The sequence below is a fragment of the Bicyclus anynana genome, chromosome 2 (genome assembly GCF_947172395.1).
Source record: "Bicyclus anynana chromosome 2, ilBicAnyn1.1, whole genome shotgun sequence".
NCBI lineage: Eukaryota > Metazoa > Arthropoda > Insecta > Lepidoptera > Nymphalidae > Bicyclus > Bicyclus anynana.
In genome coordinates, this window is record NC_069084.1 from 15184381 (window position 1) to 15209788 (window position 25408).

General features: G+C 36.5%; 1 protein-coding gene across 2 annotated transcripts in view; it reads left to right on the plus strand.

Moving 5' to 3' along the window:
* The first annotated feature begins 4026 nt into the window (after positions 1-4026).
* The window catches only part of LOC112049105 (calbindin-32), a 97165-nt gene continuing 75783 nt past the window's right edge, over positions 4027-25408 (plus strand). For both annotated transcript variants that reach the window (XM_052887628.1, XM_052887632.1), the window contains exon 1: positions 4027-4182. The gene's annotated coding sequence lies outside the window, so the exon portion shown is untranslated. The remainder of the gene's footprint in view (positions 4183-25408) is intronic.

Consider the following 25408-nt stretch of genomic DNA (forward strand, 5'->3'; position numbering starts at 1 on the left):
GCACCGATATTTTAATTCTTTACAAGTTAGCCCTTGACTACATTCTCACCCGATGGTAAGTGATGATGCAGTCTAAGATGGAAGCGGGCTAACTTGTTAGGAGGAGGATGAAAATCCACACCCCTTTCGTTTTCTACACAGCATCGTACCGGAACGCTAAATCGCTTGGCGGTACGTCTTTTGACGGTAGGGTGGTAATTAGCCACGGCCGAAGCCTCCCACCAGCCAGACCTGAAAAATTAAGAAAATCTCAATCTGCCCAGCCGGGGATCGAACCCAGGACCTCCGTTTTGTAAATCCACCGCGCATGCCACTGCGCTACGGAGGCCGTCAAAATATATTCCGAATACAGAAAGCAGAAATCCTTTAGACTTGTGAGGAGGTTCCTCGCTTTAGAACCCTGACTGCCATGGATGGGTATGGATTTTTTTGTATATTTCAGTGAAGTCATAACATGTCACGCTCTGTTTATGCAACAATACATTCGTGTAAATCTGGTAACTTTATAAACTTAAAAAAACAGGGCCAATGTAATCTATACTAATATTATAAAGCTGAAGAGTTTGTTTGTTTGTTTGTTTGATTGAACGCGCTAATCTCAGGAACTACTGTTCCGATTTGAAAAATTCTTTCAGTGTTAGATAGCCTATTTATCGAGGAAGGCTATAGGCTATATATTATCCCCATATTCCTACGGGCACCACGCGGGTGAAACCGCGCGGCGTCAGCTAGTCAAAATATACGAGTGCATTTTATTCATACGTAGCTTATTAGTTATTAAAATTAGTATACTTTACACCTAGGTTACCACAACATTATTGTAACACCTACATAACTCATACACCTAAATGGAATCAGGTCAGAACCTTTGTTCCATCTAGGTATTGTTTATTTTCATTAATATGTCTGGCCACATTTAGATAGGCATCCGCTAGCTCTGAGCTTGATTTAATTTCGAATAATTTTAGTATTAACCTTAAATAGTTCGCTTTTGTTTATAGTTTACTCTAAGCATCGATTTTTTTATTCTTTATAAGTTAGTTCTCTTGACTACAATCTCACCTGATAAGTGATGATGCAATCAAACATGGAAGCGGGCTAACTTGTTAGAAGATCAACATAAGGAGGATGAAAATCCACACTCCTTTCGGTTTCTATACGACCTCGTGCCGGAATGCTAAATCGCTTGGCGGTACGTTTTTGTCGGTAGGGTGGTAATCAGCCTCGGCCGAAGCCTTCCAGCCAGACCTGGACCAATAAAGATAACCTCAATCGGCCCAGCCGGGATCGGACCCAGGACTTCCGTCTTGTAAACCCACCGCGCCTACCACTGCGTCACGGATGCCATCATATTAGGCACCCAGTATGAAAATATGAGGAGTACAAATTCATTCCTCGTTGGTCCAGTGGTTAGCCTATATGGCTTCGGATGACGAGGTTCTAAGTTCGAGTCTTGGGTAGAGTTGTCAGAATCACTGAAAAAAAGTTTTCAAAAGTAAATTACAAAATTAAATCGTTATCATCATCATATCAGCCAATGGACGTCCAATGCAGGACATAGGCCTTTTGTAGGGACTTCCAAACATCACGATACTGAGCCACCTGCATCCAGCGAATCCCTGCGACTCGCTTGATGTCGCAGCCACCTGGTGAGGGGTCGACCAACATTGCGCATTCTAGTGCGGGGTCGCCATTCCAACGTCCATAAGCTCTTCGAACTACATTTTAACTACATTTAAAACGTAATCAAAATTAAATATTAAATTTTAATTACGTTTGTTTAATCTAGGGTGAACATCAAAGCCTTTTGTGCGCCATATAGTAATTAAACTTCTAAAAGTTAATCACATATGCCTGCACCGTTCCTTTGAGCTTTAGCGTGTAATATTCTGCATATAATCCATAATATTAATATTTTGATCACATAAAAGCAGCCCCTAGGAGGGGTGGTAGCCCGGGTGCAGTTTTAGAGGACGGGGGGCTTGATCATAGAACATTATATAGATACACTAGCTGTCGCCGCGCGGTTTCGCCCGCGTGGTTCTCGTTCCCGTAGGAATACGTGGATAATGTATAGCCTATAGCCTTCCTCGATAAATGGGGTATTTAACACTGAAAGAATTTTTCAAATTAAACCAGTAGTTCCTGCTTAGCGCGTTCAAACAAACAAACTATTCCTGTCGGGTTACCTTTGAAAATCTATGTACATTCATTGTTATACTGTTTCTAGATTTGTGAGAAACAGGAGTTTGTATCACAATATATGAATTTTATGTTTTTGGGACAGTCATCTAAATGACATCATTCGCCACTGGTAGACACTATGCATAAAAGTCTATGAAAGTGTCAGTTTTCAAACCGTTAGCATTTGTAGAAAGAAAATCGACGGGCCAGGGCTTGGAGCCATGTGACACGTCGTGACAAGGATATTGTAGTAATGGACTAACTTGTACAGAATAAAAAAAACCTCTTCGTCATTTCTGTCTGTTTGCGATAAACTCGAAACTTCTAAACGGATTATTTATATGTATATTATGATTTATCTAAGGTTTGTATAAATTTGGAAGTTGGAAGTGTTGGAAAGTCAAGAAGCCTGAGACTTTTCATTAAAAACACTGCTTAATTTTATAACAAAACAACATATGGTGGAATATTCTGTTTTTATAGAAGTACTAGCGGACGCCCTTGACTTCGTCCGCGTAAAAATCGGTGTAAAGTTTGTTTGTACGTTTTGTATCTCACATTAGTCCGTTAACCCTTTTACGAAAATATATTTAACTTGAAACATGAACGAAATAAATTCTAAAAACTTTCAACCCGCTTTGACGTGAATACGTCTTTAAAATTGCATAGAGGGGTGTTATTCCAAAAATAATGTAAATAAAATCGGGCATACAGTTTGCTGTCTTTGTACTATACAAGTAAAGACGCGTGCGTCTGGCAATAAATTTACTAAAATGGTAGACATGCCCTAGCATATTATTAAAGTATTACGCCCCATATTAGATGGTACGAGTATATTATTGCTTTTAATAATACGTTATTAAATATGCTTTGCTTACAAGGATCGTGTGGTATTCATATTAGATGTTAAGGTGACTGTCCACTTTGTTATCCTGATTTTCGTGTTCCAGCATTTAATTATAACAGTAATTTATTTATTTTATTTAATATGCACTTTTTATCTTTAACTATGATTATAAAATTACAAAACATTGTTAAAAATTGTTAAAAACATCCAGCCCTCCCGTTGCGGGACATTTGAGTGCCCAACCGGTAGTCAGGGCTCCAGAGTGAGGAACCTCCAGACAATATACGCGGTCTGAAGAATCTGGCCTTCTGTATCCGACCCTTGATCCAACAGTTAAGCAAAAGCTTCTTAAGGTGTTGGTCGAAGCTTTTCGCTTTATGATCATTGACTAAACAACTATCGGAACAACAATAGTCGACTAAACATTTTCTCTCTAATTGTTTGGGCACTCAAAAGTCACACAGCGGGATTGATTTTTGATTTTTTTTTTTAATTTAATAGTGTTTAGTATTATTAACATTGTTAAAAATTAAAAAAAAGGACAAATAAATAGGTGAGAGTAAAAAACAAAGAAATTTTCTAGCTCAATCATAGGTCAAACCTATGGACCGACATGGAACGTCGAATAGGAAATAACTACCACTTCGCTAGAAAATTGTTCCACGAAAACTGTTTCGAGAAACACTTTAAAACCGTTTTCTAGTAGCAAATTTCTCGCAAAATGTATTGTGGGCGACAAACTTTATCCTCCAAGATTTTAATGGAACGTACTCCAAAACATATCCGAGTTAAGCGAAAATTTGTAAAATCTCTCCCCCCATACAGAATCCCACTGCGAGCAACCTCTACAAGCTGGCAAGTTTATCTTCATAGGCTAGCTGGAGTTTTCAGTAATCCGCCCAAGTTGAAACGTCGTTTCCACGCACTGTAATAAAACTTCATGAAGGCTCTCAAATTCCGCCCGCTTATCTAACTCAACCCCGCCCTCGAGCATCCCTTGATTCATTCATTCGCGACCCGAACCCCGACGCGGTTGGACGTGTTTTCGAAATAAACTCGCGTCGTTTCGAATTTAGGTAAACACCAAACAATTATTGAATCCGACGTTATCTGATAGAGAAGACCGAAGACATCGGTGTGACGAGTATAAGGTAGGTTTCATATGTCAAGCCTTTGTATTGTTCAAGGTTTCGCGAATATTTGATGTATGTGTGATAATAATTATTCGTATTTTCGTTATACACAGCTGGTTCGTAAATTTAACCTTCTTCAATAAAGAAGGTGGTATTTAATGCCATTTGTATTTTACGTACTTATTTATACATTTCGTGATTGTTACATTTTAATTTTTACGTGTTTTACGTTCGCGTGAACAGTTGATATTAACTTTTTCCGTACGTCAGCTATCAATGGAACAAAGCCTATACGTTACTCCACGTCAACCTTAATCTGCTTGTAAAAAGCACTAAATACGTTCATTTGGAAATATTGGAAATGGGACAAATATAAGAATTTTAGAAAAAAGGTTTGTTTGCTTGTAATTTATATTTTGTTTGCTAGGTGTACTATGTAAATTATTTTTACATGGCCTATCATCACATTCATACACTTCATTTGTGTAATGTTTATGAATGCACACTAGATATATGTCATTTTCCGCTAGTCTGTTAATATTTTATAACACGTCACACTACTATAATACTAGCTGAAATAGGCGTCTTTTTTCAGAGATTAGCGTAAACAGACAGATAAACAGATAAAAAAAGTATGTAAATGTAAATTGTGGGGTAATTTTTCCATGCATTCGGTAGGTTACTTAGTTTCTGTTTTGAACATCGATATCAAGTTTGTCTTTATCCTGTTGAGCGATGTCAGGGTCTTTATCTGCGTTTTTCGATGCGTTTATTCACGTTTTTTGATGAAACCAGTATCAATTTTAGTCATTTCATCTCCTATATATTCCAACACCTTGACGTCATTAATTTTGGAGTAGTGAGATGAAAATCTAGGGGCACGGTAGTGCCCTCGCAAAAGCAAAAACGGGAGGCCAGGGATTTATTTTTTGCCCTTGAAAAAAGACCATGCTCAACAGCGAGTCGAAATTGGGTTGTAAAAATGAATGATGGGATGAATGATCGTTAGTAGTACATTATGATATAATCGGCTCGGCTGTAATTTTCAACTTACCGCACAAGTTGAAAATTACAGCCGAGGCGATATTGCAATATTGCAGAGCTCGAGCCGAAGGCGAGAGATATAGTAAAGAAGCAGAGGCATTAGTTATCAAAGCGCACGTATGTCATACGACGTTTTATAACACATTTGCGAGGAAACACACTTTGAACACACTTTCTGAAAATGAATATGCATCTTTGCCTGTTTTCCATATGACATTTTGACACGCTTGTCATTTTTTTTTGGCAAATGCACCAAAAACAGCTACTATTACTAATAAATAAAATTAATATTTTTGGGTATCTGTTAATTATAAATGGGTGTCATTTATTGTCAATTAAAAAATGAAAGAATTTAATATTTATTTATTATATTTTACCTCACAAAGTTAATTTTATTCATAAAATGTTGAGCACTTTTCTGACATAGAAACTCTTTGCTAAGATTTTAAAAAGCACCATTCGTTTTTAGACGGATGATAAAGGTTTTATATTACATTACGGCACATATACGTAATTAGATACATTACGATATTGAAATTGGTGAAATAAGAGATACTTTACGAGCAAATGTGTTATAATATGTAAAACATTCTCGTAAGTTTGCCAACCTGCTTTGAAGCAGTGTCTTTGGGTATTTACATCCCGTCTCCTAATAAGAGAACAATGTTCCTAAGAACAATGATAATTTTATACTATAGATAGGTTACGTCCCTACAAAATCACCACAAAAAATGTCCCAAATTTAGCTATACATCAATTTTGTCTTTTATTCCATGATATAGGTACCTATTTATGTAGGTATATACAGTTTTTACACTTCCTGAACACACAACTCGATATTGTAGACGAAATTTAAGTATTATTTGTTTCAATAACGTTCGTTGTTTATTAAGAAACTAAATTAAATTATTTTGTTGGTCCATCTACAAAGACATTGGGGTCCCAAAGTGCTGGAATGGCAACCCCGCACTACAAAGCGCAATGTTGGTAGACCCCCACCAGGTGGACTGACGACATCAAGCGAGTGGCAGGGATTCGCTGGATGCAGGCGGCTCAGTATCGTGATGTTTGGAAGTCCCTACAAAAGGCCTATATCCTGCAGTGGACGTCCATCGGCTGATATTATGATGATGATGAAATGAAATTAAGTCAATTTTACACATTTTGTCCGCTTCAGTTTTGATGCGCTAGTCGTATCTGAAGTATAAAATATCATTGACTAAGAAGCATCGAACTCCATAGATCAATTACGACCAGCCGTAAGTGATTGTTTCTCCTTTTGATTTATGAGCGTAGTACATAAAAACATTTTTTGCACCAAACTTTTTGGTATTGTTGACTGGGGTCGACTGTTTGATGGGTGACCTTAATGTTGTGTTACTAAATTAGGTCAATTAATATCGGCCAGGTTGACTGGGCAGGTAAAATGGTCCAGTCATTATTGCTTGCTTTACGCATATTATCTGCATACCGGTGATTGAAGTCTTTTTTGAAGGGTTTCCTCGAAGTTATTTGTCTTGCGTTTGGGGACAATGACAATCTTTATATACTTGCAAAAAATATTAAAGAATACTTATTAACACAAAATTATGAAGAAGTTGAATCTCTACTGAAGCCTATTACATAATACGAGTACAAGATTAACCTAACACACACGCACGCACACACTAACATAGCTGGGCATTAACTCGTTAATCCGTTAATCGTTAATTAACGAAGTTAACATTTTGATTGACGGATTAACTTTTAAGTTAACATTTAAAAATGTTAACGGACCCGTTAACTTCCGTTAATATGCATAAGTCCGTTAATCGTTAATCCAATGCCTACTATTTACGGCGCGACGCGAAAAACAGGTTCAGACAAGAAAGAAATGATGAATGATTTTTTTTCAAAGAAATCAACTAATTACTATATTTATGTTAAATATATATAGATAAAATCAACAAAAAACAAATTATGGCACTTTTCCCCGGTGCTCATCTTTATTTATCCAATGGTGATCTCATACAATGATATAAAAATGTATTATTACACAGTCCTGTTAACGGATTAACGATTAACGTTAACTTGCGTTAATTCTTCCGGAATGTAACGGTTTAACGTTTAACGAAGCTAACTTGTTTTGTAGCGGATTAACGATTAACGAAGTTAACTATTTGATTAACGGTGCCCAACTATGCACACTAACACACACACACACACCCACACATACACATACACATGTTTTTATTAGTTTTATTTTTACCCACTATGATTGATTTAAAAAATTATATTACTGCTTGTTATGGAACGGCGGAGTCTTCTGTCACAGGAGTTTACAACTCTTAAAAGAAGACTCCAGCTTTTTTTTGTTACTGATTAATGTTACTGAAATAAACCATTTTTATTTTTTTTATTTTTTTACAATGATTTGTCGTATTATCTAAAAGCAAATATAAAAAAGGGAATACCCATCCCCGGCCCTGGCCTAACCTAACCACCCCGCAATTTTCTTATATCTAAAAAATCTTGATTATTCTACATTCATAATGACATCATTACTTTATCGATAAAATTAAAAAAAAATCATCTTTAATTTGTCCCAACAAACAGATATTGACCATACAGTCCGAGTGATAAAACATTTTTTGAAGATTTGTGATTGGTTTGTTTTGTTCGTTTTATTGTTTGTCAACAGTAAAAAAAATAATACATCTTCAGATGTTACTTCGCCGCTTTTTTTTTTTTTATTCTTTACAAGTTAGCCCTTGACTACAATCTCACCTGATGGTAAGTGATGATGTAATCTAAGATGAAAGCGGGCTAACTTGTTAGGAGGAGGATGAAAATCCACACCCCTTTCGGTTTCTACACGACATCGTACCGGAACGCTAAATCGCTTGGCGGTACGTCTTTGTCGGTAGGGTGGTAAGATTTCCCTTAAAGAAACATATGTATACATACTTCTAATGAGTAAGCCAATTATTTAACCAAATACAAAATTACACATCATATTATACTTTTTAAGGGGGTTGCGATCCCTGGGATTAATAAATTGGCTGGTGGGCATTCCTCTTTACATTATTGATTAATAATTGAGGTTCTGGTCACTTGAAACTCCTTCCAAAGCATGATGGTCCAAACTCCTCAGTTACGTACTGTACTTACCCACTTACGATTGTAGGAGCATGGGCTGACAAACATTGAGTTTTAAAAAATGTATGAAGTTTCAAGGTACACGCTCTTGGTTTAATATTGCACCGAAAAATTTATAAAAAACATTATATGACCTCTGAATTGAAACTTTTTTATTAGAAACATGGGTTTACAAACATTTTAGACGGCTCGGTGGATTTACAAAACGGAGGTCCTGGGTTCGATCCCCGGCTGGGCAGATTGAGATTTTCTTAATTAGTCCAAGTCTGGCTGGTGGGAGGCTTCGGCCGTGGCTAGTTACCATCCTACCGGCAAAGACGTACCGCCAAGCGATTTAGCGTTCCGGTACCATGTAGTGTAGAAACCGAAAGGGGTGTGGATTTTCATCCTCCTCTTAACAAGTTGTATCATCACTTACCATCAGGTGAGATTGTAGTCAAGGGCTAACTTGTAAAAAAAACATCCTTATCTTTATTAGAAAACATTCAACTTTTAGAAAATCAAAAACATCCGATCATTACAAGGTTTTGCTCTAATAACAAGTATGGGAGAATATATTATCTAAAATTTGGTCGCCCATTTATCCCTTAATGTGTTGTCCAGGTCATATAATAATAGCGCGGAGTAATCTGTAAGGATTTGAATATTAAGCAGAGTAGGGTGGACGACCGGCAAAGTGCTTGCTCAAAGGTTACTTACCTAAGTAGGGTGCGGATTATCTCTGGCACGATAACTTAGGATGACCTTGCTGGATTAAGCAAAGGTGCTGAAACTTAGCTTTTGACGACTTCTCTTATCTGGTGACGACTAACATCACCATGTTGGTAGTGCTACGGTTAGACAAACACACAGATACTAGGACAAAGAGACAGACAAGTGGGTTCGATTTACATGCTCGGGTCAATTTATAAAACAATTTTTTTATCGAAATCGTACCACACTTAACAACTTAACATTATAGTGCCTGATACCCAGACCACAAGCAAGTCAAAAACCAAAATATCAATATTAAAATTCATTTATTTCATATTATATCACAATTTAATTTTAATTAATGGTGGTAATCATAGTCTACGAAGGTTCCAATGCGCCTTTATTTTTTTACCACTATTTTGCAAACTTATCAAAAACAGTCCTAAAAGTAGTCTAAGCTAAGGCTTAAGCATCAGAACAACACTCTTTCTATCAGCTGTCAACTTCGAAGAAAAGAACAAGAAAGAGGGTAGATCGGTTCTGCCCCTAGCATTGCCCCTATTCATAATGAACAACCGCGAAATAAGTTTAAAATCTTTAGTATATTTCAACTGTTTCATGACGTCACGTTAACAATCCTTATCAAACTGAGCGTTTGACAAAAAAATTTAGTTAATAATTAGTTTGAACTTTGGTACAAACTAATTATTTTTTTTTTATGTCTAGCAAACTTTTATTAAAAAAATTATTTAACCAAATCCTTATTTATACATCATATTATCATCTCCATATACTTTTATGGGGGGGCGTAACTGGGTTTCTTGGGCCGACGTTGTATGGGCTGGTGGACATTCCCCTTTGGTTGGTTGGTTATTGATGTTTGGAAAATTGATAAAATACAATAATAATCCTACCACGCTCCAATGTTTGCGGGATTAGGGTGTTAATAGTAAATTAATTAACGAATTTACAATCATTGTTAATAATAATCAATGAGTAATATCTGATAATGGTCTTTAATGTATTCGCAGTTACTGTTAATGAAGCCATTATAATGACCGGGTCTGTTTTTATGAAATCCTACTAATATTATTAACGCAAAAGTTTGTATGGATGTTTGTTACTCGTTAACGCCGCAACTACTGAACCAATTTGGCTAAAATTTTGAATGAAAACAGATTTTACTCTGGATTTTTTTTTTATTTTTTACAAGTTAGCCCTTGACTACAATCTTACCTGATGGCAAGTGATGATGCAGTCTAAGATGGAAGCGGGCTAACTTGTTAGGTGGAGGATGAAAATCCACACCCCTTTCGGTTTCTACACGGCATCGTACCGGAACGCTAAATCGCTTGGCGGTACGTCTTTGCCGGTAGGGTGGTAACTAGCCACGGCCGAAGGCTCCCTCCCACCAGCCAAGAATCTGGATATCTAGAATATAACATGCTTTTATTGGGTACAACACAATATTATTAATCGTTTTTAAAACCCGGACAAGTCTGAGTCGGAAGCCCACCGAAGGTTCCGTGTGTTCCGCAGATCAACTTCGCAATTGCACGTTGTAGAGTCAACATTTTCTGAGGATGCTCCGCTTTCGGGGTGAAACGTACGTAGAGAGTATTTTGTCGGACCTGGGTGACGTTGTCGCATGGGTTCGTCGACTTTTCGCGGATAATAGTAAAATAAATAAATTATTATAAAAAAAATGTGCTAAATTAAGGGTCTTCCTGTCATGTACGTAAAATAAATACGTCTTCCAGTTGGATATTCGTACAAAAACTTTTACGACATTTTCCTATCTGGGGCTATTTCAATAGTAGGTAATTTTCACGACCTTTCGACCCTCGTCCTTCTACGCACGGAAAACGCTGACTGTGTGTTTTCTTACTTTACTCTGATGTTCTAAACATAATTGCAGATGAAAATATATATAATGTGTAATAAATTACACGTACGTAAGTAATATTTCTATATCTATACTAATATTATAAAGAGGTAAAGTTTGTAAGTTTGTCACATTTTTTAAATGGGGTAATCTTCGGAACTACTGGTCCGATTTTAAAAATTCTTTCACCAATAGAATGCTACATTATCAGTGAGTGCTATAGGCTATATTTTATATTGGTATCATATATATAAGCCGAGTTATCACAGTTTTTGTCATACAGGTCGGACTGAAAATCCTCTTAAACAGACTTATTCGCATGCGCTGCCTTAACTATTGAGTAAAATTGAAATTAATGTATAGAGACTTTATGTATCTTTAAAAGTTCTACAAAAAAGTCCGCGACACCATATATCTATCTTCTATATATTAGCAGATATAGTACCTTTTGTGTTTTAAAAATTATTAATTTTATTTACTTAGGTTTACGTCATTATTTATACAACTAAACTTTAATCCTTATTAAAATAAATTATTTAATAATCACAAGGATATTATGCAGATAAGATTTGCCATTTACAGTATGTTATTTACTTAAATAGTTTCGGAGATAATACAATATTTCTAAAAGACGCAGAAATTCCGCTATATGACGCCCGGCGCTTTCATTTACGTAGTTCCCGTTCCCGTGTGAATATGGGGATCAAACATAGCCTATGACACTCGCAAATAACGTAGCTTTCTATTGGTAAAACAATTTTCCAAATCGGTCCAGTAGATCCAGAGATTACCTCCTACAACCACACGAACTTTACCTCTTTATATTATTAGCATAGAAGTCTCTATTTCTCTTGGTCATACCACCACTCTCAAAGGACTGGACCGATATTGCTAAGGGTAGGAGTAAGATAGAGAAGTTACAGGGTAGGGTAGGGTACGGGTAGGGAAGTGTAGGGGTAGTGTAGGGGTAGGGTAGGTTTAGGGCCGGGTTTAGGGTAGTGTTAGGGTAGGGGTAGAGGTAGGGTAGTGGTAGGGTAGAGGTACGGGTAGAATAGGGAAGTGGTAGGATAGGCGTGAGATAGGGGTACGGGTGGGATAGGGGTAGGAAAGGGATAGGGTACGGGGAGGGTAGGGGTAGGATGGGGGTAGGGTGTAGGTAAGGTAGGGGTAGAGTAGGAGTAGGTTTGGAGTAGGGTAGGGGTAGGGTGGGGGTAGGGGTAGGGTAGGAGTAGTGGTAGGGTAGGGGTAGGGTAGTTTAGGGGTAGTAGTAAAGTTGACATCGAAATTTACGCGGACGAAGTCGCGGGCGTCCGCTAGTTAATATTATAAAGAGGTAAAGTTTGTAATAAGTTTTAGGGGTATTATGCTCTGGATCCACTGAAAAGATTTAGAAAATCCTTTTACCATTATAAGCTATATCTTCACTACCATAACTATATTTTATATGCGTATTCCAAAGGGGACGGTATTTTTTTACTTGTTTTTTAGGGTTCCGTAGTCCACCTTACTTATAGTTTCGCCATATCTGCCTGTCTCTCCGTTCGTCCATCCGTCCGTCCTTCAGACCGCGGTTGGCACAGAGACTATTACTACTAAAAAGCTGTAAATTAGCATGAACAAAGTAGTTAAATGAAATCTTGAAAAAATCTTTTCTTAGGGTACATAGGTTCATTTTGTGTATAAAGTGGTAAAAAGAAAAAGTGAAAATTTTTAGGGTTGCATGCAAAGTGAAGGTGAATTTTTTATCGTATTTCCCGTGGTGCGGGGTATGTTTATCGGTATTTTTGTGCATTTCCCATGGAATTAAAGTACTAATCTAATCTACGGAACCCTACACTGCGCGTGGCCCAACACGCACTTGGCCGTCAAGTCAAAGATTTTAAACTATAGATATGTCACTAGCGCGTCGGAACTGAGGCGGACAAAAGTGGCTAAATGTCTTAATTTCATTTAGTCGCATTGTAAACAACGAATATTTTTTTTTTATTACCTACTTAAATATATTCAAATATTGTCTACAATATCGAATTGTGTGTTCAAGAAGTGTAAAAATTATATATACATAAATATATAACATAAGTAAATTAAAAAAATGTGCATGTGTGCGCTCAGTGGAGTAGCTAAATTCGGATCACTTTTTGCGATGATTTTTTAGGCATCTAACATATTTATAGTGTAAAACATCGGGTGGTAATAAACTTGTTAACTCCAACACGCCTAAATGAGAAGCTAGTAGCTACTTATTATGTTATTTGTTTGATTACAACCTTGTGAATGCCACGACATTGACGAAGGGAAACTAAATTATGGTGTACGAGAATCGGTATTAAATAATCACGACAAAAAGAAATAATTTTCACTTGGACCGAGATTTTCTTTTTCGCTTGGCCTTTCTCGATAAATGGGCTATCTAACACAGAAAAAAATTTTCAAATCGGCCCAGTAGTACCTGAGATTAGCGCGTTCAATCAAACAAACAAACAAACTCTTCAGCTTTATAATATTAGTATAGATTAGTTATTTATGCCACTGTCATGTAATGGGAGCACGAGTGTTACAATCGCTAATTACGTGCAGTGGCATACAATACTTTTTCTACAACCATGATAAAAGAAATAAAAGAATTAACAAAACTTGGTAAATAATATATTTATTGGCGTTGTGCATAATAGGCCTCCTCGATTTTTGTATCGGTGTGGCCTCCCAGATTTATCTCTTGAAAGGAAGCCTGAATTTTTGTAGCCAATAACATGGAACTACTATTTAAAAACGCAGATTAAAGAATAATAGGCAGATAGAACGCATGGAACACGATGGTGTCGTTGCCGCTCCAAATACAAAATTCAAGAACGAATGCATTCTCGAGTTAGAATAACACGAAGCGTCGCATCAGTAATTTTCAATATTATTCAAGAAAAATTCTCATGTTTTTAAATATTTTAAAAACTGTTCACAAAAACTAAAGAAATAAGATTGAGAATTTTTTATCGATACTAATATTATAAAGCTGGAGAGTTAGTTTGTTTGTTTGTTTGATTGAACGCGCTAACTCAGGAACTACTGGTCCGATTTGAAAAATTCTTTCAGTGTTGAATAGCCCATTTATCGAGGAAGGCTATAGGATATATATTATCCCTGTATTCCTAAGGGAACGGGAACCACGCGGGTGAGACCGCGCGGCGTCAGCTAGTTGGTTATAATTGAAATACAAATTATGAAAACAGTTTGTATATGAGGCTGTCAAGGACACTCGTGACATTTTTTTCTGGGTTTTAGCGGCTCCACCACGCTGCTTGTAAAGACGCATTATGTATCATCTTTATCCTGTGTTTAAAAATAAAAAAAAGAATTGGCAGTACAGTGTATTTATTAGATAGTAGATAAGTTATAACAAACTTATCTACTATCTAATAAATCTACTGCAACTTTAGCAATATTACATATGGATCCTTTTCGCTAACACTTCGAAAATGAGAAAAATCTCGATTTTGATAATTTTTGAAGCGAAATTAGCGAAAAATAATCGGCATTATAACATGGCTAGAGCAGCTGTACATACATACGAGTACTTGGGATTAGGGGGTCGACCAACACTTCGCTTTCCAGTGCGGTGCTACCATTCCATTACATTGGCAGTCGCGCGCGTGGTTGTTAAGCAGTAGCACTAGTAAGAAAAGAAGATGGTCCAAATTTGTATGGAGCCCAGGATCAGTCATTGTGCCCTGGCAGAAATAAAAGAATATATTTTTTTGAACTATTTTTGATTATACAAATCTACGAATTTACTTGAATTCTTTCTTAATAATATTCATTATCTCCCAAGAAATGCAACATTAATAAGGGCAATATGGGCGGATAGATGACGTTTTCAATGCAGTAATCGATTTGACGTTTGCTGTCAATTGTCATGTCATAGTTGCTCTATGGGCGCCATCTTGATGTAACTCAAAAACTTGGGTTTTTATTTTATTTATTTCTTTTTATTTACTAAAAATAAAATCCTTGTATTTTTTAAATGTTAAGCAAACTGGGGAAAAAGTGCATTGAATAAGCATTAACAAATCATTGGTTAGGGTATGCAGAGCTTTAATGCATGTATGAAGTGCACGCTTTGTGTCCTTCTTTCTGCTAGCTTCGTGCTGCTTTGCTCATTGCTTTAAATATAGAATTTTATTGTGTAAATCTGGTAACACACGCGACATGGCCGTACCGCCGGTGAACCTTGACCGTTGTTTACTGTTTCATGAACTTCACATTGAATTCACGGTCAGATACATAATTTTTAATGACTTTGATTACATATTCGTACAATTTGTGAGGTTTTGCAGCTTTCAGTAAGCTTTTATTTGGTTTTAAAATAATTTCTACTTATAAAAAATGCCTATTTAGAACTTACCTATTTACAATTTATTTATAAATTTAAAATTCAATAGAAATGGATTATTTTCAGAACCCTTTTCCGGAAATCCTACAGATCCTCACCGTCACGCATCGCAATATAGGGATTTTTAATTTTACGGTTTATTCGTGCGATCAGTATACGATGCGGATCAATGGACGCACTTTTATGACAAATAATACTTATTATAATCCCTCAAAAGCTCAAAGCTTCCCACAAGCGTGTTTAAACCGGTGAAGACGCTTTTTCCAAATTTTTCTCTAAGCGCAAGCTAAAATCCTCCTAATACGCTACAGGCCCTGTCCGTTTTTAAGACAGGAGTCAGTCCATGGGAGGCTCTACTCCCAAACTGTTTTTTTATTCTTTAACCAGAAAACCTTTGACTGCAATCACGCCAACTGCAGGGTTGCCAACATTTTTTTAGAATGTATAGTATTTTTCAGATTTAGCTATAAAAAAAATACAGTACGTTTAAATAAAATATAGTTTTTTTTAATGGAATAAGCAAAAAAGTCAACATTTATTTTTAAAATACAATATTTATTTACTCTTGTTGCATTTTTCAAGATTTATTTGTTCAAAATATGAGTGGATTTTTAAATTTTTGAAAACCAAATGCTATTTTCTTTTTAATTTGTTTGTTTAATGTATGGAACTTAGTAAGATAGACAAGTTCAGATAGCCTATAGACACTTTTGCATCTGTCGAAAACTAATGTTCATAAAGATTTAAAATGAAAATTTTATTTGTTTGAAAATATAGTATTATTGCGTACTATATATTTCTTCAACAGGGTCTTTAAACACGGAGAGATAGACATACATCTCCGTGTACAAAGACCCTTTTTCTGAGAAACACGGGTGAAAGGTGTAAAGTATCTTCGTTGAATTGAACACGAGAGCTGGAATATATTATTTACTGTGTATCGATCGATGCCTGCGTGAATCACATAAGTTTACCGCCTTGGGAACGCGACGGTAACTTATTGATATGGAATTCCTGACATACGTATGCCAGTATCAATTTTATCAGATCGAATTATACAACTGAAGCGTTTCCGTTTAGAATAATGTAATAATACTAATATTACTTCGCTGTGTTTAGTTATTTCCAGTGGATTTTGAATGAAAATCTTTGTTCTTTTAATTAGAATCATTAAAATTAGGTGGATAGCGACACATTTTACGCTTTTTGGTTTATCATATTTCGTGAGGGGGAAAACGGGAGTGAATTTTCTGTAAATCAAATTAGTAGTAGAAAGTAGAATCAAGTTTATATCTATCATATAATATAAGCGTTGAACAAGTGATCATCATCATCATTACCAACCCATATTCGGCTCACTGCTGAGCTCAAGTCTTCTCTCAGAATGAGAGGGGTTAGGCCAATAGTCCACCACGCTGGTCCAATGCGGATTGGCAGACTTCACACCCGCAAAGAATTAAGAAAATTCTCTGTTATGCAGGTTTCCTAACGATGTTTTTCCTTCATCGTTTGAGACACATGATATTAATTTTTTTAAAACGCACACAACTGAAAAGTTGGAGGTGTATGCCCCGGACCGGATTCGAACCCACACCCTCCGAAATCGGAGGCAGAGGTCATATCCACTGGGCTATCACGGCTGGGCTAAACCAATTATATCTACTCGAAAATAACGTCGTGATTCTGTGATTGTAACCTAATTATTCGTGCCCATAGTACACCGAACATTAAAAAAATAAAAATTTAAAAACTTAAGTGTAATATGTACTTTAAGTTTCATGATGGTGATGATGATGAAACTTATAGTAGGTATACATATTACATGAAAAATTTAAAAATTAAAAAGATATTCAGCCGAATTCATCATCCCGTTCGACTCTATTAATATTACTATAAAAAAAAATCAACTGACTTCAAAAATGACTTCATGACTTTAATCGCCTTTAAATTGATTTTTAATAGGTAATATTTTATTCGATGAAATTCAAATACTTTATGATTCATTCAAACAGGCTTATTTATATAAGCCAACCGTTCAGCTCACGGCATCTGCTCTAAGATCGTGAAACTCGATAGTTGCTATAAGGTGTCGATATAAAATTACCACTCACCGACAGTAGAACCTTCGGGAACGAGAATGCAAATACGAAAAACGGGAATAAAGGAAGGTCACAGTCGAAGGCGCCTCTGTACTTTTGTTTCATGGAAAATTTTCCCGTTTATTGGAGTGCTAAAGCAACAAAGGGCGGCTGAATTTCAGATTCACTTGGAGAAAAGTTCTTTTTACGACATCGTTGGAGCGCGCCCCTAAAATCAAGTGTCCCTTTGTTTATAGCCACTTCACGAATATGCGGATAACAGGTGCTCGCTTTTTTGCTGCGTAACTGAATGTATAGGGTTACATTACACATCCCGTCATTATAATAAATCTGTAGAGGGGTCAATTCTGTATATGAAACATACTTCCAAAATAACTATCAGGGGGTGATTACTGATCGGTACTGATGCCAAAAATGCAATCTGTCTGTCTGTCTGTATGTTCGTAATAGAAATAAAAACTAATCTATGAATTTTAACGAAACTTGGTACAATTATACTTCATACTCCTGGGCAGGTTATAGTTTCCTTTCCATCACGCTACGATCAATAGGAGCAGGGCAGTGAAAGGAAATGATTGAGAAAACGGAGTTACTCCATTTTTACAGCGATACTACTGTAAGGGCTGGATTAAAGAGGTCTAAGGGTGAACGAAGTCGCGGGCGTCCGCTAGTACTTATATACTAGCGGACGCTAAATTCAGTTTTTCATAAACCCCGCGGGAACCATGGATTTTTCCGGGATGAAAAGTAGCTTATGTGTTAATCCAGATTAAAATCTATTTCGTCGGAACGCTGAATCGCTTGGCGGTACGTCTTTATCGGTTGGGTGGTAACTATTGCCATGATATGAATGTTTGTTACTCTTTCACACCTCGACTTCTGAATTGAATTAGCTGAAATTTGGTATTAAAATATATTATAACCTGAATATGAGATTTGTGAAAAACTAAATTCCACGCGGACGAAGTCGCGGGCGTCCGCTAGTAAATATATAAAATAAAAAATAAATAAATAATCTCCGTATCCCCATCGGGATCAGAACGGGAACAAAACGGATAATATTTTGCACGCGTAGCAGCGGAAAGCGTTGAGAATTTCCAAAATTCCAATTCTAATAAACATACCATTAAGTTCACGAGTATCAGATCACAAAATAACTTCGTCTGCCTGTGTCACCCACAGCCATAATATACTCCCCGCTGTATTAACTACGCAGGTATGCCAATTATGGTACGAAACGTTGTGTGCTCTCGTATGTGAAATATAAACACATTATCTTCATTATTTTACCTAATCGATGTCGAAGCCACTAATATTATGTTAGGCTAGCCACACACACACAGACAACATTATTGACAATATAAGATTGTCAATAATAGAGGCAGAACCAGGGGCGTAGCTACCGTCGTATCAGCTGTATCAATTGATACGGGGCCTCCGAATTGCAGGGGCCCCTCAAGTGTGTAAGCAAAACTTTGTAAAATGTTCCCACACTCGAACCAAAAAAATTACATTTTGTGTAGTATGTATGTTTCTAGATACATTTTGGTACCAGTTTTACTTTGCGGTAAATCAAATACTTGAGATTTTTCGGGATTTTCTGCTCATAAATGGGCCCTCCAACTAATTTTGATACAAGGCCTCTCCACGGCACGCTACGCCACTGGACAGAACATATTATGACTACAAGACCTTACGGATTTTATAAAAAGAAAGATTGAAAGATTGACCATAGTGTTACGAGTTAATCGAATACAAGTGGTATTTAAATTCATTATAAATATATTATTATAAAAAGGAGGTATTTTGTAAAATTATTACAATGTTAGTATAAATAAAAGGGTATTTGATGATTTGAGTTCAGTTCTTTGTTAGGCAGCGTGATAAGATCCAGAGATTACCCCCTACGATACTACAAACTTTTCCTCATAATGATATTACTAACTGGCGCCTGCGTAGTTCTTGTTCCCGTAAGAATACGGGAATAAAATAGCCTACGACACTTACTAATAACGGGCAATTTGAAAAAGAATTTTCAAAATCGGTTCAGTAGATCCAGAGATTACCCCTAAAACATTTCAAACTTTACCTCTGTAATATATTAGTATAAAAGTAGGTATATATGAAGACCAGGCCATCACAGAGTCTTAGAGCATAATATCAGAGACTTGATAGCTCAGTGGATATGACCTCTGCCTTCGATTCGGAGAGCGTAGGTTCGAATCTGGTCCGAGACATGCACTTCCAACTTTTCAGTTATGTGCGTTTTAAGAAATTGAATATCACCTGTGCGAAGTCTGTCAATCCGCTCTGAGTCAGCGTGTACTAAGGTCTAACCCCTCTTGTTTTGAGAGGAGACTCGTGACAGTGAGCCGAATATGGGTTGATTATGATGAATACTGCCCCACATACAATATTGGTCGCATACAGTTAATATTATTGACAATAAAAACTTTATTGACAATTGTGTGGGCGGTACCTTAGGAATAATTTCCGCGATGTCGCCGGGTTATTCGTCGACTTGATTGCATGAATAATGCAACGGCGACTTTTTTATTACGTTGAGCCTTGAATGATGCTTCAATTTAACTGCTAACTTCTATTACGTATTCTGCTCTCGTACATAAAAGATGGCGAGGATTCAAAATGTGACCAAATTGGATAGTAAAATGAAATGAAATTATAGTGAAAGAGTTTTCCTTATGCCCTACGGTTTCATTCTCGTAGATATTGAAATTGCAGGTAATAAACAAAATGTATCGAGTGCAAAAGGAAAAGTAGTCGTAATATTTTGTAACTTCTCTATGATTCGTGTTATTATAATAAATTATTCATTTTAAACTGATGGTATGTGAAAAGTGTTTCTTATTTCTTCTTCCGTAAAATGTGAAAAAAAATTCGGAACTATGTGTCACAGTTTTCTTTTAATTATTTATCAATTCTTTGTTTTTATTGTTGCTTTTTTTCTCTTTTTCTGTTTTTGTTAATTAGTGTACAGGAGATGGTCCATTTCACGTCCACTCTTGTACCCCGTATCATTAAAATTTAAAAATACAAGGATTTTATTAAAATCTAAATAACTGAATAAATCTAATTAAATATAAAGAAATAAATAAAATTAAAACCCAAATTTTTGAGTTATATCAAGATGGCGCCCATAAAGAAACTATGACATGACAATTGACAGCAAAGAAAATCAAATCGACTACTGCATTGAAAACGTCATCAATCCGTCAGCCATATTATGGTTGAATTTTTTGGGAGAGAATGAATATTATTTCGAAAGAATTAAAGTGAATTCGTAGATTTGTATAACCAATAAAAATATTTTCTATTATTTCCGCCAGTGCACAATGACTGATCCTGGGCTCCATACAATTTTGGACCATCTCCTTTATGTAAATTTCTTTTTTATTTTTTTTTAATGTGCGACCAACACTTTATACATGATGTTGCTACCTTAAATTAAAGTTATATGTGTTTCAATACCCTAGTTTTTAATTGTTTTTACTTATATTTTTGTAGGTGGTCCAAATAATTAATAAATAAATAAGTGTATTCTATGACTACACTGAAGCAATTTGATACATTAACCTCATTCAAAATTGCCGGGCGTTTTTCAAAATGTTATTTTTAGCAACCATTCGCCTCGTGTACGAAGTATTACAGAATAGGTACACACAATACATTACAAGGTAGGTACTTAAGACCGTCTCTCAATTATAATTGAACATTACGCAGAAAACCCTGTTTACGCCCATAACTTCCGAGTAAATCGCACAATTCGCGATACCCGTTCGCATAATCAGAGCATTATTTCGCAACTTAGACGAATTATACAGGGACCTGCCTCGCTAGATGTTAACGCTGTCATAGTATAAGATCAACGATCTAGCGCATTTATATAACTGTTTCTATAGAATCGATGTTTCATTGTTGTAATCGTAAAGAGTTCCCTAAAAATGCCGGTTTGTGTAATTGAATGGCACAAAAACGGTCAACAGCTTGTAGTTTACGAAAAGAAGTTACAATTTACTACTGAAGTTACATTTCATTTGTAAGTTAATTATATAAAGTTTATTTCTAACTTAATAAAAAAAAGTTTGTTACAAAACAATATCGAAATATAATAACCGATTCTTCAGCCGCAAAAGCAAAACATCGATCAAGTAATCGAATATTTCTTTATCAAGTCTTTATGCGATGTGTTTTTAGTCTGTGTAAAAATTACACGTGTGTGTATATCGAATCAAATATATAGTTGTGTGTAGTGTAAGGACGCAAAGTATTTTTGTTGATGTAAAATATTTACGGCAGACAATTTTGTTGGTGAATTTGGATCCGATTTCGATCCAAATAGACTACAAGGCTTTAAAATTACCTGTGAAATGAACCAACGTGAATAACGCTTAGAAGGTTGTTACTATATCAGAAAATAACTCTAAGCACTATGCCGTCATTTCTGAGCGGTACAGTGGTGAGTAAGATAGAGATAAGCGTTATTCATGTTGGTTCATTTCACATGTAATTTCTGTTCAAGGGCTTGTAGTCTAAAAGGTTTTTGGTCTGAGTTTCGCAACAATATCCATGAATTACCACCGCATTTATAAATAACAACAATCTCGGGAGTAAAGCGTAACAGATTAAACAAATCATCAATAGCAATAACAAATAGCCGCGCCCGCGTTCTGTCAACAAACAAGCATAAGTATGTTTGCGCTAACATCGGAGCTCCCGGGAAACGGTTTGTAGGTAAATGTGATCCAATTTCTGCATCCCTACTACAATATTTTAGTATTCGACAACAAAACTACTTATCTATGAGAACCACATGGCTCCACGGAAGCGTTGCGCTGGTGGACAGTGGCGTAGCGTGCTTTGGAAGGGCCTTGTATCAAAATTAGTTGGGAGGCCCAAATGTAGGGTTTTTTTTTTCGTGTTGAGTAAGTGCCGATAGCTCCATGTGGGTGTGAGCGCAGAAGCATCGCCTGATGAGACCCGAAGGCTGAAATAAAAATAGAGAACGGAACGGCTCTCTGAAGGCGTCTCCTATGAGACTCAGACCTCGGCTTAGAAAGCCATTCGAGAGGGTGTAACCGTGACCTGAGTGAATCAGTCCGGACGCCCCCGAGATCGTGAGTTAGAAAGCCCACGTCCGGGTGACGTTAGATATCGGGGACCTCGTCTTTGCCGGCGAAGAAGCGGTCGTCATGTCATCGTCTGGATCGTAAAGGAAAAGGTAGGGTAAACATTTCTTAGATACTCGTAAGATCTCGTATATTTGGGCGCACGCTTTCTGGGAAAATTAAACTCTGGGAAAATTAAACTCTATAGGCAGTTTTTTGTTATCTAGAAAGTACCAGATTCAGTGAGATTGTGGATTACATTTTACAAGGTTTTGCTTTTACACGTAAGAGGCCCTGTAGTCCGGGGGCCCCGTATCATTGATACGGCTAATACGGCGATAGCTACGCCCCTGGTTGTGGATGCAATGCACAGCAATGCAATGCAATGCAATGGTCACCACTCAGCACATGCTGAGTGGTGACCATTTTGATACCACATGCATCATCTTTTGGTTTAATTTATATCTTTTCATTCTAGTTCTTTTATTTTAATTTGGAGTCTTCTATGTCTTCTGGATATTGTGTGTGTGTGTGTGTCTGTGTGTGTGTGTATGTGTCGAATAAACAATTTTTCTTTCTTTTTATTTTATTACATTTCCATGTGCTTTTCCGATTTCATACGTCACCAGTGTACCTAATATTTGTGACATCACTACATACTATCTCGTGATGAGAAAAAAGACTAGAGAGAGCTTCTTAATTACAAACATTGGCTCTCAGTGCACCAGAAGCCTAATAGGAAGTAACTGAGCATACGAGTAGATTGGCTTCAAATATTGTAATTTAGCAATATCTGTTATTTTTATATTCTATTTGTATATTTTATACTGGGTGTTTTTTTACCTTTGAATAAACAATTATTATTATTAATAATTCTTTGGTTCGTCGGTATTATTGGTCGACAATATGTCATTATGTCTTCACGATATACGAGTATGTCGTGGTGCGAATTCAGATTTGCCAACGCCACGAGAAGTTTGTCTACATATCTATCTCTTTTTCATCCTATCGCGACTATAGAGATAGCAGTATCTTGGTAAATATCGTTCTCTTTCCTACGAGCTGTCATTCTACTCAGTTGTGAAAGTGACAAGGAGGTGACAAGGGTAAATTATATCCGGGATTTGTCATTACTTTCCAGGTGGAGTTCATGATTTTTTAATTATTTGAATTCATTACTTACTAGCTGACTCCGCGCGGTTTCACCCGCGTAGTTCCCGTTCCCGTAGGAATACGGGGATAATATAAATCTAACACTGAAATAATTTTTCAAATCGGACCAGTAGCTCCTGAGATTAGCGCGTTCAAGCAAACAAACAAACAAACTCGTCAGCTTTATAATATTAGCATAGATTAAAAGATGCCCCGCGGTGTCACTTGAGTAGTTCCCGTACCCAAAGGATGTATAAAATTTAACCTATGACCCTCACAGATAACGTGGCTTTCAATGTGTAAAAGAATTTTCAAATTCGGATCAGTTACCCACTAAAACCTCACAAGCTTTACCTTTTTTTTACTTTACTTTTTTTTTATTATTAAACTAGTCGATGACCCGCGGTTTCACCGCATAGTTCTATGACACTCAGAATTAACGTATCTTTCTAGTGATAACAGGATTTTTTGAAAATTGGTTCAGTAGGAACCAATTTTGAATCCAGAGAATATTATCCCCTATACAGAAGTACCTACTATAGATTATTTAGCAATAGCAATGTTTCGTAATTGAAAAGACAAAATACATAGCTATATACTATATACTATAGCTTGGCAACTTCGTAACACTCCCGATGCAGGAGCGGGCCGGGCGTGTAGCGATGAATGAAAAACCCACACCTGACGCACCTCACTTCCCCTCACGCACGATTTCACACCCGCGCAGTTTTTCTCCCCGTCGCCCGCATATCATGGGAGTGTCATCAACGAACTTGCCAGACTATACAATTACACAGAGACACGTTTTATGAATCACATAGTTTTTCCCGTGTTCGTTTAATCCAAACGGACAGATCGACGAAAGTACTACAATCTATCATATCTCTGAGTTATACTCAATCCTAAGAACACAGAGCAATCCAAACAGATAGAGATCGCTTAATCCGTATGCTCGCGCTTGGAACACGTTCCTTTCAGACGGGTTATTACGAGTGTCGCCTAACTATGGGCCTGTGATTACCAGATATACTTAAAAGGCTGAAAAGGAGATCCAAAATTGTATGGAGCCCAGAATCTGTCATACACTGGCGGAAATAAAAGAAAATAATTTTTTTAACTAGTTTCGATTATACAAATCCTCCCATGAAATGACATAAAGTAATAATGGCGGATTGATGACGATTTCAACGCAGTAGTCGTTTTGATGTTTACTGTTTTGCCGGTATTTTTCTGCCGGTAGGTACAGTACAAGTAGCCAATTATGGAGTTTAAACTTACAGTAGATTTTGAAGACAGCATGGTTTCAAGGGGCAAACCCTCAACCGTCCAAATAAAGTATTATTTTTAAATATTTTCATCGCAATAATTTGAAAAACGATGTCTCCATGCCTGTTGCTTAGCATTTGAGAAACCCTTTGAAATTAAACATTACACTTTATCGTTCATATTTATAAACATAGATTAAAATTAAAAACTCAATTTTCTTTAAAGAAAAGTGTACTTACTCTATGTATTATTTAGAAATAAGATTCACTTTATTTTGAAGGAAATTGAGATTTAAATCCTAATCGATGTTTATAAATATGGCCGTTAGAGTCTCCAACGATGGGTTGTCACGAAGCTAAGAGCCTAGTCACTGGGCCATGATTCGTCACGATAATTCTGTATAAAATTAAAAAAAATACGTTTTATACTTATATACAATTAAGATTCACCCTTGAAA